General features: G+C 33.8%; 1 long non-coding RNA gene across 1 annotated transcript in view; it reads right to left on the reverse strand.

Moving 5' to 3' along the window:
- LOC106465033 overlaps positions 1-9,811 on the reverse strand; it is a 10,245-nt gene extending 434 nt beyond the window's left edge. Inside the window, exons 1-2 of the long non-coding RNA XR_001291177.2 lie at positions 9,694-9,811; positions 7,087-7,157 (exon numbers count right to left, since the gene is read on the reverse strand). This is a non-coding gene — a long non-coding RNA (uncharacterized LOC106465033). The remainder of the gene's footprint in view (positions 1-7,086; positions 7,158-9,693) is intronic.
- Positions 9,812-13,818: the final 4,007 nt, after the last annotated feature.

Consider the following 13,818-nt stretch of genomic DNA (forward strand, 5'->3'; position numbering starts at 1 on the left):
AACGAATAGTGGGATTGACCGTCACATTATAACGCCCCCACGGCTGAAAAGCCTATTTGGTATGACGGGGATTCGAACCCGCAACCCGCAGATTGCGAGTCGAGCGCCCTAACCACATGGCCATGCTGGGCCCGGTCCAATAGAAAGTCATATCATAATTATAATGTTTTTTTTTCTGATTATGTTAAATCGACAGTTTAAAACACATGAATTTGGGAAAATAAAAAGCAATGAAAGCTAAAATATTTTATCATCAGCCGGGGTTTCCCCTTGGGCAAATACAATCAGCTAGCAATTATTAATTAAGATACACTAAAACAGTTGTTTGTTAAAGAAATAATGAGAACAGAACGTGTATAGCATAAGGGCTTATACGCTAAAAATCAGGGTTCGATACTCTTAGTAGGCACTGTGCAGATAACCTAACAACAAAACACACAGTTCGTCATTTGAAACGTATAGTTTACTGTGAGTGCGTCAGTCGCGGTAAAGTGGTTAGCGTGCTCGGACTGTTAATTAGAAAGTTCGTGGTTTACTACCCATTGACGCAAAAACGCGCTCTGCACTTTGGAGCCGTGGCTTAGCTGTAAGTTTAATGTAGGGTCAAACCCTACTAATCGGTGAGACAAATGTAGCCTAAAAGTTGGTAGAAGATGACTTATGATAGCAGAAACCTCTGATACTCGGTAAGACTTGTGATAGTAGAAACCTATCTAACCGTTAAGACTTATAAGGATAGAGATCCCTTTCTCGTACTCAGTAAGACTTATGATAGTAGAAATCTCTTACACTCAATAAGAATTATGATGTAAAACCTCTTACACTCAGTAAAACTTATTATGGTAGAAACCTCTCACACTAGTAAGACTTATTACGGGAGAGACTTCTTTTTCATGCTCTGTAAAACTTACATCGGTAGAAACCTTTCATATACAATAAGATTTATCATGTTAATTAAGAACCCTTTTCCCTATTTCTATATTAATTATTTTTCGAACTTATGCGAGTTTCGTTGGTATAAAAATTAATTTATTACATAGGAAACGTATTACTGAAAATAAATTGAACATGAACTGCAAATGAAAAATTATCACAAATGTACACACAAAAATACAGTATTCATTTAACGCACGATTTTCACCCTTGTAGCTGGCGAACTGCAGTATTTTTGTAACAATTTAGCTTCTGAGACAAAAAGTAAAATCACGTCCGCACTCTAAAAAGACATAAGGATTGTGTCTATATCACTTTCAAGCCAGGCCAAACTCCTAATGCAGTATCCTACAATCTTAGATTACCTATATTTGTGATATTCTCATTAAATGTATTCAGGGGAATATTAACTCCCAGATTATAACAACCTCTAAAAACCTCTGCACCATTCCTTTACCTAGGTGTGACCTACGCCCCAAAGGAAAGGCTATAAAGAAACTGTGCCAAGTGAGTATAGGCTCTCTTGAATGGTCACTACTTATGTAACCTAACTGAGACTACTTACATCCTGTTTACAAGGATGTTAACTAACTGCAGAACACCTGTAAACAATTGAAAAATATCCCTCAGTAAAGATATATTATTTTCTAACTGTAGAAATGTAAAATTTGGCAGTTTTCTACAATCACAATAGTTCACTCTTTACACCATTATGTATTATACCGACAATAAAGTGACAAAACAGAGTAAAAAGGAATATCACATTCCTCTCTTTACATCATCAGTATTATAACAGTAACATAATAAGCAAGAATCCATATTTCACTCGTTTCTTCACCGTGTATTATACCAACCACATAGCAAGCAAGAATCCATATTTCACCCATTTCTTCACCGTGTATTATACTAACCACATAGTAAGCAAGAATCCCATATTTCACTTGTTTCTTCACCGTGTATTATACCAACCACATAGTAAGCAAGAATCCCATATTTCACTCGTTTCTTCACCGTGTATTATGCCAACCACATATCAAGCAAGAATCCATATTTCACCCATTTCTTCACCGTGTATTATACTAACCACATAGTAAGCAAGAATCCCATATTTCACTTGTTTCTTCACCGTGTATTATACCAACCACATAGTAAGCAAGAATCCCATATTTCACTCGTTTCTTCACCGTGTATTATACCAACCACATATCAAGCAAGAATCCATATTTCACCCATTTCTTCACCGTGTATTATACTAACCACATAGTAAGCAAGAATCCCACATTTCACTTGTTTCTTCACCGTGTATTATGCCAACCACATATCAAGCAAGAATCCCATATTTCACTCGTTCCTTCATCGTGTATTATGCCAACCACATATCAAGCAAGAATCCCATATTTCACCCATTTCTTCACTGTCTATTAAACCAACCACATAATAAGCAAGAATCCCATATTTCACTCGTTTCTTCACCGTGTATTATACCAACCACATAGTAAGCAAGAATCCCATATTTCACCTGTTTTTTCACCGTGTATTATACTAACCACATAGTAAGCAAGAATCCCATATTTCACCTGTTTTTTCACCGTGTATTATGCCAACCACATATCAAGCAAGAATCCCATATTTCACTCGTTTCTTCATCGTGTATTATACCAACCACACAGTTAGAAAGAATCCCATAATTCAGTACTTACATCATCATGTTCGACATTGGAAATAATTATGGAAACGCACAAATTATACACATACAGGAGTTGCAAGCAATGTGTATTTAAAACTAAATGGTCAATTTATCAGTAATATAGAACATGATTACAGAAAATACGATGCACTAGTTCTTCTATTAGCTTTAAACAAAACAGTACACCTTATTTTGTACTACTATAAGTTTATCAATGAATTATTGGGACATATTGTTTCAAATATCTTGTATAATTCCCGACAAAATAAACAATTTTTTGGTTGTCGTTTAACAAATAAATTTCCCCTTATAAACCCATGTAGCTTTAATAATATTCATAATGGGACCTAGTGCGGACCAAGTCATGATTACGAGTGTTCCATCGGCCTTTTTTCTACCAGGTATCGTTTCATTACACATCCTACATGCATGAGATCACTGCCTTGCTAAAAGATGAAAACTTGTTGAACTTGTCAACAGTCATGGGTGCCATCAATTTCACGTAGATCTCCAACATCATTGGCTGAAAGGAAGATCACACTTGTAGATCTCCAACATCATTGGCTGAAATGAAGATCATACTTGTAGAACTTCAACATCATTGGCTGAAATGAAGATCATAATTGTTTTTGTCCCTCAACGTACTCTATCTTAGAGTTTGTACATTGTACCTTCCACTCTCTGAAATGTAACAAACCGTCGTTGATCGCTACTAAACAATTCGGGTTTATCAGTAGAGAACGCGCTCCTCCAGTTTTGCTCATCCTACTGTGTGAAATCTGATGCATATTTAAGCAATTTGGGTGTCTCACCTAAGGTGTAGTTTTTGAGTAGCTACACACCCAGTAAGAACACTTCATGTGTACCTTACTGTTCTGGAGGTGACATTTAGACCTGTACTTACAACTAACTCATTGTTAAGAACTCTAGCGGAAATACTCGAAAATAATTTTAACATCAATTTTGAAAAGTTTGGGCATTCTACCTCGACCGCTTCTATTACCAACAGAACTAGTTTTACTCACCCTTTTCAGAGTTTCTATACAGATCCTGTCGCATTCATCAGCTAAAACATTGATTTATACGCGGTTGTCATGTGGCATTTACAACACTAACGCTAGGTATGTTATGATTGTCTGTACTTTTATATGCATTATGTTGATATTTCAGTGTCTGATTGGTCAGATGACAGCCAATCAGAACGTGACTGTACTTTGTTGCAGCTCGCTTTTCTAAAATAGAGGATAATCAGTTCCATAATAGTTGCATTTTATCCCAATTTTGCTTGTAGTTTCTATTAATATTTAACAATACTGTATGTTAGCGACCACAGAGTTAATTAAACTGTAGCATTAATGAACTTTTTTATATGCTCAATATACCACTGCTTTCAAGGAATTGTGAATGTTTTAATTGAAAATAAGATATCCGAGATCCGCACTTTTCTATCGCCTAACACGAATCGATTTCCCAAGTAAAAAGAGTGAGGTGAGTAAGCAAAGTCCTGGAACTAAAAACTTGAATAAGTGAAGAAAAGCAAAGTTAATATGACACTTTTACTTTACTATTACAAATAACTTCCGAGATAGATAAACTAGATAAAAGCTAGTCAGATGGATATTTTCTAATCATATTAAAACCTTTTAAAGGTTCGTCTATGGGTCTGATTGAAAAAGGTAAACATAATAATCCCTAATACTATTTTTCATTATAATTTCTAACAAGTCTTCAAAGTGATCCCGTATCTCAGATTGACTATTTAATTTTAGGTCGCTTTAAGCCTAAACTAAGTACAAGTTTGCTTCTTGATGCGTTACATACAAAATAAGAAGTGCATCCTAGAGATGAACAGTTAAAATTGTGTAGACTATACAAAAAATATATACATATAAATTATATATCATCGAATCAGAATTAAATATGTTCTATTACCTTATTGTAACATTAGGTGGTTATTGAATACATGTATCATCTAATGTACACAGGTTCTTTTATCTTATTGTAGTATTAGGTGGTCACTGAGTACATGTATCATCTAATGTAGACAGGTTCTATTATCTTATTGTAGTATTACGTGGTCAATGAGTACATGTATCATCTAATGTAGACAGGTTCTATTATCTTATTACTTAGTTTTAGGTGTGTTCTAAGAGTAACGGTCAAATTCCACTATTCGATTAAAGTAACCCAAGAGTACTGTTGACTGGCTGTTCCCCCCCCCCCGGTCTCTCAATTCTAAATTATGGACGGGTAGCGCAAATAGCCCTTGTGTATCTTTGCGCGAATATCCGAAACAAATAAATAGTACTTAAGATCTCTATATCTAGTAGCGTTTCTTTGCAACTGATATTGTTGGTTACTATTATGGCAACCAGCCATGAACGGAGAAGAGAAGGTCAGCATGGGGCGTTAAGTACCATTTACCATCTAAATAAAGGTCATAGAGGATTAAAATATTATATCTCGTTTTTAATTTTGTTTATCCTTTATTATCACCGTTCTTCAGTGCTTGTATACCAACGTTTTTAGCTGTGACATGAAAATCATCTGTAAAAATGGTCTATTCTTCCTTATTTTACAAATGTTCTGCAATTGGTAAAACTTTATATTTGATTTTTTAAATTTCATTATAATAGATTATCTTAGCAACTTGTTTGTGATACTGATGGTTCACTCACTGATAGGTTTATATATATGTATAAAAACTTACCATGGAAATCCCAAAAGCGTATATTTCATGAAATGTGTCCCAACATCATGATTGTTAAGAACACAGAATTTTATTTATTGCTAATATGAAAGTATTGAAATAATTACGTAATTAAATTTTCAACAAAAATCTCATAAGCACTTATTTCAGATCAGAATTCATAGAATTTTGTTTTTAAACTAAGAAATTTTTGCTTTACATATGACAATTTCACAGAGGAGGTACACAAAATTATATTGACTTAGATTATAAACTATTCCCGAAATTATGAAGAAAAAATATTTGATTAGAGCTTCGTTCCTTTTGGTTATTCGGCATTACTCGCAATACTAGACTATAATATAAAGTAAACTATGGTAAATGTAAAAATGTAGTATCTGTAGGCAGTTCAGATTTGAAACTTTAAGTTTAAAATAAAATATCCGTCTACATGGTATCTAAAGTTTAATAAAATAGTTATTTTTTCTCCGAAACTGTGGTCATATAACACTTTAGTATCAAAAACTGCAATGAAAACAGGAAGTGATTTTGCAAGTTCTGGACGTAAAGTAAAACCTGCTATGAAAACGGAAAGTGGTTTAGTAAGCCTTGGATGTAAAGTAAAACCTGCTATGAAAATGGAAAGTGGTTTAGTAAGCCTTGGATGTAAAGTAAAACCTGCTATGAAAATGGAAAGTGGTTTAGTAAGCCTTGGATGTAAAGTAAAACCTGCTATGAAAATGGAAAGTGGTTTAGTAAGCCTTGGATGTAAAGTAAAACCTGCTATGAAAATGGAAAGTGGTTTAGTAAGCCTTGGATGTAAAGTAAAAACTACAATGAAAACAGGAAGTGATTTTGCAAGTTCTGGACGTAAAGTAAAACCTGCTATGAAAACGGAAAGTGGTTTAGTAAGCCTTGGATGTAAAGTAAAAACTGCAATGAAAGCGAGGAGAGAGTAAGTTAGCCCTGGACATAAAACAAAAACTATAGTGAGAACAACTAGGAATTTAGTTAGCCTTGGACGTTAAATAACGATATTGGTCTCTTCACAAATTAAAGTAAAACTTTAAAATTGCCTTTTTATTGTAAAACCACTCACTGCAGAGACTCGAACTGCAACAAAACAGTGTCGAAACTTTTCGCCATTAATTGCTTTAGTAAAAACCAGGAAGAGAAAATTTTGAAGGTCTTTGACTCGAGACGTTTAAAATAGAACAACTAGTTCGAAAGCTGTCCATTATTTTTTTATTATTTCCTGTATTATCTTTTTAAGTGTTACAGACTAAGCATATCCCGAGGCTGTCGCCTAGTTGCTAATATTGGTGACAGGATTTTTTGTTTCATTCCAAACGTTAAAAGAATGACAAATCAAAACATCAAGTAGGTTATACGAAAAGCGAAGTTGGGTCGTATAATGTTTCTAGTCGTGGATCAGTCGCAGGTTTAAATCTGACTTGTTTTATTTCACACAAAATCTCAAATTAATGACAGCCAATGCAAATTGTCGGTAAAACATATAAAATTAGTACACACTTGATAATGAATAAGTACATGTTATGTGAGAATGCTACACTGATAAAAAAAAAACAACATAAAAACAGATCAAATTTGTATCAAGTTGCCAAAAAAACAATTTCGAATATTTTTTTCTTCCTTATTGTATTTTCAAATTGATTTTCTTTCGTGATTCACTTTCTAGTATTAGTGTTCTTTTAAGAATTATGACTTGGAATTATAAAATAATCTATTATTATTCTTTTACGAAATTTTTACTTACCCCAAAAATACATTGACCTCATTATCTGCTACACCTTGATAGGCACGTGACAGTTCGACAGTTTGCCCCACCTAAAATATTTATAGAAATTGAACGTGACTGACTTTTTTTATTCAAGATTATTCTGTAAAAAGGAAATTAGAAATTAGGCTACGCATATTAAAATAAAGTAATGCAACTAACGTCCCTAAGGGATAAAAGAGTTATTTCTGATATCTCAAACATTACAAATATATATGCAAATAAAATAACATTTTTAACGTCTTCAAATTTGCAAAACAAACTTTATCACCTCCAACATGTTGTATACTCTAACTACCAGCACGTTTTGACTGCATTTTACTCCTTCACTAAGCGACCTCTTATTATGGAGCTGACTTTCATCTTTCTTGTATCACTTTGCAGCTCCGAAGCCATTATTTGAACTTGTTCTTTCTTGCATGACACCACATCTTTGCATTGCAGCACCAAATATTGCCAGATTTTTAAATGTACTACTAGTTACAGCAATCATATATTTATTTCATTAAAGGACGTTTATTCGTTTTACTCAATTATGCATGAAAAAGCAAATAATTAGAAATAACGCCAACATACTCTGAAGTGTATCATTATTAGTTGCTTTAACTTGCAGGTATATTTTGGGCTGCAGATGAGTTAAGTTGTAAACCTGATAACAGATCTGGTGTTAAAGAATCACCCAGTAGTGAAATTAGTAACAATAGATCTGGTGCTAAAGAATAATCCAATGGGGAAACTAGTAACAATAGATCTGGTGCTAAAGAATAATCCAGTGGGGAAACTAGTAACAACAGATCTGGTACTAAATAATAATCCAGTGGTGAAATTAGTGGCAATAGATCATCTGGTGCTAAAGTATCATCCAGTAACGCAACTAGTAACAATATATCTGGTGCTAAAGAATAATCCAGTGGTGAAATTAGTAACAACAGATCTGGTGCTAAAGAATCATCCAGTGGTGAAACTAGTAACAATAGATCCGGTGAAACTAGTAATACTATATCTGATGCTAAAGAATCATTCAGCGGTGAAACTAGTAAACTATATCTGATGCTAAAGAATCATTCAGTGGTGAAACTAGTAACAATAGATCCGGTGAAACTAGTAATGTTTCACCGGATCTATTGTTACTAGTTTCACCGCTGAATGATTCTTTAGCATCAGATATAGTATTACTAGTTTCACCGGATCTATTGTTACTAGTTTCACCACTGAATGATTCTTTAGCATCAGATATAGTTAGTAACACTATATCTGATGCTAGTAACAAATTGATAGATAATCAAATTATTTCCACATACAATATACACGACCTCGTATATGTGGAGTAATTCATTAAGGAAATATCTAACAATTTAAAATAATGTCATGAGCCAGGCTTTAATAAACCCAAATATTCTGTTGAGAGAGAGAGAGATGCTGATGAAAAATGACTGTTAACGGGGTCTAAATGTGTGTGTGTGTTATAACAGTGACGGTCAAATCCCATTAATCAATTAGAGCAATCCAAGACTTGGTTGTAGATGATGTTGACTTGCTGCCTTCCCTCTAGTCTATCAGTTTAAAATTAGGGACGAAAAAAATCTAAAACACAAACTCTTTCTAAATAAAATATCTACAAGTTTTGACTAAAATATGATGAACCCATGATTCCATGCTTTCATAGAATTGTATATTATTAACTGTGTATAAATACAAATATATATACTGTTATTGTTGGATACTGAACAATACTTACACTTGATAATGCTAGCTAGCAAAAGAAGAACAGGTCAGAAGGTACATTCTGTGTTTAACGTACTGTTTCTTACTCGGTGTTTCGTAGAATATAAGTAAACTGATATGACATTACGTATATAAAGTGTCTTAAAAACAGACCAATCCATCAATACTATGGTACTTTGGAAACATAACTCTTATAAATAGGTGATATGTTGATGGTTATAAGATGGTACTTGTGCAGTTCATCTGTAGTTAACTCTGTTTTAAAACAAACTTTTGAATGACAACATTCTGATGGTGTGAATAAAAACAATTACATCTGCGCTGAAAGAATTATCCAGTGGTTAAGTTAATAGCAGAAGATATGACGCTTGAGAATCATCCAATGGGGAAACTAAAACTATAGCAACAATAGATCAGGCGCTAAAAAAATTATAGAATAATGAAGCAAGTAACAATGGATCTGGTGCTAAACAATTACCCAATGGTGAAACTACTAATAATATATGTGACGTTAAAGAATTCCTCAATTAGGAAATCAGTAACAATAGATATGGTGCTAAAAATCACTAAATGTTCGAATTATTAGCAGTAGGTCTGGTGGTAAAATCACCCAATGGTGAAACTAGTAGCAGCAAATCTGGCGCTATGGAATCATCCTGTGATGATATTAGTAACAGTTTATAACGATTTAACAAATAATGTATAATAAACATCAGTATTTATAGACTTTAAAAGGTAACAAAAATTTGCATTATTTTCCTAAGATCAGCAAAATCGCCCTTTATTTTACTGGTATAATAATAGCATACTTGAATTAAACATTATAAGTACTTTCTATAGTATATGGAAATTAATCCTTACCTATGGGCGGCCAGAGAAAGAGAAAAGCGTATAAAACGGTCCCGCTTAATTCCTACAGACGGCGAAGAAGGTGTGGTCCTGACAATTGGAACCCTCACCGCTTAACTATTGCGGGTAAGGATACAAACTAGATCACCGCTAGTTTTATAAACCGGATTTTAAATAGGTCGCGCCCGCCTTCAGCACCGCAAGTGGCTTTCTCCACTTTTATGAATATTACAGTACGGTTCTGTGCATATTTGTTACCAATCAACATTCGTTGTTGTTTCACGATACGATACTTCCTGTGTTCCGATCAATCCAAAATAAACATTGAAAGTAGTTGTCTCCTACGTAAGTTTTATATTTAGAAAGATCATTGAGACTTATTTAGTATTCATATGTCAAGTTCCTTTGCTTTTCATATTAGCCAAAATAACAATCAGGTTTTTCAGAGTAGATAGGTTGAGTCGAGCGTGACTTTGGATCTGCATGTCTAACGTTCGAGCCCTGTTACAGCAAAAATAAAATAAATATAATAAACTGTGCTCCGCACTTTGGAGCCATATCAGCTTAGACGTCGGTGTTTAGAATATTTTAGTTTTTAATCTTTATACTCCCCCTTTTATATTACTTATTTGTAGAGCTCCTTCTTAGTGTAATAATGTTATGAATGTATATATAACTATTGTATGGCCCTCGATGGCACAGTAGTAAACTTGATGGCTTATTACGCTCAAAATCTAGATTTGATCTCCGTTGCGGATAGACTATCGTTTCATTGGGCATCATTGTGTTGAATAAAAAACCACTTAACGTTATCCATATAATTTATAAGCATTATTGCTACGTTAATACAATACAAACCACAACCAAATTTCTGCAAAGTAATAGAGCTACTCTTTAACTTCACTGAATCACAATTTAAAAACAGTAATTATTAATTATCGTTGCATCTTTTTAAGCAGTGCCACTAAATTTCTGAAAGTTTTAGGTTGATGTTTTTCACACTGCAAACTTCCAGGGAACATTAACTTATTTTATTACCTGAAAAAGTTATGTTCAGAGCTTAACAGTACTTAATCTCGTGTTGTATGTGTTTAGCATTTGACGAAGAATATCAAAATAATAGATTTAGATTACTCTACCAAATGATTTCGAATTTACAAAAAAAACAAAACAAAACAAAAACAACTAAACTATAATGGCCAAAGTTCTCAAACAAATGCTCTATGTCTCCCTCCATCCATTAGCAGATTTCAAGAGAGATTGGTATTCAAGGCAGTGGAAGGGTCATCAGGTACAATATTTATACTTCAGAGGGGTAGACACAGTATCAATTTGAGAATTCATTGTGAGAAAGGTGTGTTGAACCATAGTAAATTGTGACATTATAATGTGTAGGACAGTTACATTCTGCGTAAATAGTTATTTACAAGAACTAAATCTTAAACATCATGTTTCGATATATAAGACAAGGTTTCATCTATATTACTCGAAACATAGAGGAAACATAGAAAGAGGAATTACAGGTCGGAAACTCTAATTTTGTCGGGTTTTTTTACCCCTGCCCCCCCTGTAAAATAAAAAATGAGACATAAATCCCAAATCTGTCTGCTATAGGCTATGGGGGTTGTTGCAAGATATTTTTTATGACATGTCTCATTTGGATTGAGGAAATTATAAGGGAACTGCAGGCCAAAATATGGTTTCTGTAGCCTTTGACCTCTAAAACTAAGAAAATGAATAAGATGTTTGGACGTGTAAGAAAATGTATATGTTCCTAGATGATCAGCCTAAAAATAAAGGAGTGGCTGTAATTATTGGAGAGAACAAGAAAGCGTGTGTATTTTGTACAGTAAAGCCATATCGGGCTTTCTGCTGTGTTCACCAAGGGAAATCGAACCCCTAATTTTAGTGTTCTGAATCAATAGACTTACCGCTGTCCCACCTGGGGACGGGGAGAAGAAGAAGAAAGAAACACGATATATTTCTCCTTACTATGCGGGAGACATAATAAGCCAACCAGATAAATCGTTATTCATCAGTGACGTCAATTACTGCCTCAGGATTTTCTACATTTGCAATAAAAAAGAAAATTCCCGTTGAATGAAGTGTTTGGTTTATTTTTCAAGGTTTCCACATTTTTAAAACAAATCAACAAATTACCTCATATTTTAAATTATTTGAATGGAGATTTTTTTATTCTTCAGGATTGAACAATCCTACAACTAAATTGTTGTTTCGTTATGTTTTCTTTATTGTTGTTTTTTTTCTCTGCTACGTGTTTCTTTTGACGATGGGGACAAAGCGTGCCTAGACTCTAAATCCGAGTATTCATGGTTCGCAGCCCGTTGCTGCAAATACGCGCGCTGCACTTTGGAGCCGTCGGTACGCTCTTCGGTCAGACAAAAGTAGCCCAAGAGTTGGTGGTGGATGCTGTTGGCTAGTTGCCTTTCCTCTAATATAGCAGTTCAATACTAGGGACAGACAGATATGCGCAGATAGTTCTTGTGTGGGGATACGCGAAAGTTTTAAAACAAACAAACCAAAAAATCTTTTGACATTTGTTTGAAAAATTAACTTCGTGTAGTGTAAAAATCCAATATTGTTAGAATATAGTAGGCAATGAGTTACTTCATTTTCATTTATAATTAGTTTTATTAATGTTATTCGTTATAATTTTTCAAATAAGATTATTTTTTTTCAATTAATGATTGCAGTTAAGAAGACTGTTTCGTGTTGCTACTACAGTATATGGATTTAGAGCTAACCTAAATTTACTTTAGCTGCCTGAATCTAGTAAAACAGTTTTAGCATTACCGCCAAAAATATCGTTAACAGCGAAGTTATCAAACTAATAATTCAATCCATTCTAATCAATATAGGTTTTAGATATTGATTTATGACATTATAAACGTTTTGTAAGTTTTATATATAGAATTCGCTTCATTAATTTGTAAGCTGCTTCTTATCTCTGGTCTATGTTATTAGCTTATTTTCAGATCAGAAGTTCGTGAGAACCAACAACTGAGTGACATACTGAAATAATTTTGCAAATACAATGAAAGTCTTTATTTAACCGACACATCAAGGTGATGTGTCGACATTCGCCACAGAATGAGAAACTTTAAGAAGTTGGTCAGCTTGTTGTTACCATCCCAATTGAAAGTTTCTCATAAATTTCATTAGGTTCACGTAAACTGCACATTAGTGTCGCTTGTGTTTTTCTCCTGATTTCTAACATATCTTGGTTCTACTGTTTGAAAATAGGACCAAACTGTCACTCTTATTGTAATCATTTTCCAGGAAAGAATGCTTCCGAATCCTCTTGCTTTCCACCAAGTTTGATTCACCTTTATCTCCCCACCCCCCCACACACACATATTTTACTACCTACGCTTATGATATTAGGGATACAACGTGATCTACTAAGTGTACCATTCGTGATGAGTACAGAAATTATGGTATTTCCAAGTCACAAACACCTTCATGTTAATTCTTAATCACCTGTCAGTGAAAAGAAATGTATAAAGATTTTAAAGGAAACAACATGGTAAGCTCCCAATCTAGATTCACCCAGATTTTTGTACTAGTTTCTTTAATGTTAGAGAATATATACTTATTTTGCGTAAACACTTTATGTATGAATAAACACGTGCCTGACAAAATCGCCCGATAAAAAGAATATCATATTAGCTTATGTTTAGAGAACTTCTACAATTATAAAAGTCTAACTCAAATTTACATATTCATGTTAATGACAATGCTGATATTTAGCCACAAATCGAAACTAAGGTCTTGCAGTGTTTGAAATCCTGAGTGAAATCCATATTACGTTGAACACAATTATTCTACTTCTGGGTAATAAATATTCTGAACATGTATCCTCAGCAATATTTCCTATTATATCCACATTTCTGACTGCTTGTAAAGCTACCAAAATTAACGAACCTGTGCTTTAGTGACCGTAATGGATTAGCTTCATAAATATTCAAACAGTTTTGTCTCTTTTTAACATGGAACGTTTTTTTTTAAGCTTCGAACCCCCCTTTTTATTATTCGGGGTAACGTTATATTCATGTTTTAATATAACACTTGGCCTTGCGTTTCTTAATCGGCAACGCACAATATATATACCTTGTT

The sequence above is a fragment of the Limulus polyphemus genome, unplaced genomic scaffold, assembly GCF_000517525.1.
Source record: "Limulus polyphemus unplaced genomic scaffold, Limulus_polyphemus-2.1.2 Scaffold1814, whole genome shotgun sequence".
In the NCBI taxonomy this organism is placed as follows: Eukaryota; Metazoa; Arthropoda; class Merostomata; order Xiphosura; family Limulidae; genus Limulus; species Limulus polyphemus.